Below are 1,969 nucleotides of genomic sequence, written 5' to 3' on the forward strand. Positions count from 1 at the left end.
GATCGCATTGTAGGCAAGACCAGTCTTGATGACTGCATTGAAGTGGAGAACATTGCCATATTTGAAGTGTGGCTTGAATTTGTACCTGCAAAGCAAGCTACAATTGGCGATATGTCACATCAGACTGGATGACTTGCACTTCATAAACATGGCAACGCACACAAGCCCAGCGACCGTGAGCGTGAAGAATTTGCCTCGGCAGCCCTGATGTTAGTAGATCTGGTTGTCTCTGAAAGCGGCTGAATTTCCATGTTTTGGCACAGCTGATGAATCATTGAGCTTCTTACTGCTAGAACCAGCCGGTTCGGACCATTAACCTAGATTGGAAAGAGGCCCTTGCATTACGTGGGTGTGCAACTGGCGAACCGGCGTTCTTACACAAGCGTTCAACCACAAAGTCATCTACCAGACAAACAAACTTGTTGCGCACGCTGTCCGGATCCAGTGAACGACACTCCTGCGCCAAGAAAGAACCACCTGCCACAAAAGGTTGACATCGCCCATCACATATAAGACTGTGCGCTACTGCTTCCCCAATACTGTATTATCTAAGATGTATCCGGAATCACAATAGATCTTGGGGGATCAGGAATATTAATGGGACTGTACAATACGTTCTTGATTCCCCCTATCCAGACAAAAAGAGCCCGAAGAACAAGGAACAGGGGTCTCAAGGAAAGTCTCAGCTGTCAGAAGATGATGGCTACCTACATCTGTAGAGCTATATATAGTATATATAACTATATACATTGTAGCCGCTTTTGTCCGGACCGTGCGTCAGGGAGCTCAGCTGCGCCCTTTGCAAGGGGCAATGCGCGCATGTACTACAACTCTCTCTCGCGCATTGCTGTGCGTGTTGGACACAACTGCCAGCCAGGATGTGATGAGCCGGCAGAGGGCCCGGTTGAGGTCTGACTTGCTTCGTTGTTTGTTTGTGCCCGATGTGTGCTTTGTCTTCCTTTTTCTTTTCTTTTGTTCGTCTTTCGGTAGCCTTTCCTGGATTTGCTGGCCCTGTCGCTTGTAGTAAATATATACATTGTGACGGCAATTGCTCGTGAGCACTTACTTGCATGGAGCTGTGCAGCCAACACTTGCTGTCACTTTGCACTGGGAGTAATCGAATATGCATTAATGTCACATCGCTGGATAGAATCCCCCGGAGATAAGCGATTTGACAATCGATTATTCCGAGTGCGATTTGACATTGGATTACTCCGAGTGGGAAATGACTTGATCATATGTTATCGAACGATCAGGGTCGCGTATGCACCCTCAAAACACCACTGCAACCGCACAGAGATGTGCGGTTTCAAAAAGAGCTTTGTGAAATCTACTTAGTGTAGAATTTTATCGAGTCCGGCCTTCTGACGCTTCGCTTAATTGAGCCTCTTGTAGACAGGTGCCACAACCTTGTTACAATCATTTGAATGATCGAGCATCATGCCCACAACCAGACAGTCAAGTGGTCGGCGTAAACATTGGCCACATGAGGCGCTATCATGGTATAAAAAAGCAGTCAATCAGAGTCATATGAGACTGCTCTCAAACACTTGAAACATCTTGCAGGCATTGCACACTTCACCTTGATGATACACCCAAACACTCGTTGCTATGGTCAAATTGAAGAACCGTCCTTCGCGAAAGTCATAGGCTGGTAGGCCAAACTGCAACATTTCTGTCCAGACTTCTCGCATTATTGTTGCCAAGGACTTCATCATAGTCTAATTCTTTGCAAGCTGCTGAGCCGTAGGCACTCGATTGTAGTCTGAGGGCAGGCACGGTTTGCCGTCTAGCATGTCTCGGATGGCGTCGTCATGGTCAGATGCCTTGCCACAAGGGCCGTACACCTGCAAGATAGATCCACCGATTCATTCAAGGAAGTCTGTTTTCAAACAGACATCAAGAGCACGTATGGTGCGGATTGAGAATCACAGGCTCTGCATGACCCACCAAGCTGACTCTCAAACCA

This window comes from Nuphar pumila, unplaced genomic scaffold (assembly GCF_984573655.1).
Source record: "Nuphar pumila unplaced genomic scaffold, dmNupPumi1.hap1.1 HAP1_SCAFFOLD_1625, whole genome shotgun sequence".
NCBI lineage: Eukaryota > Viridiplantae > Streptophyta > Magnoliopsida > Nymphaeales > Nymphaeaceae > Nuphar > Nuphar pumila.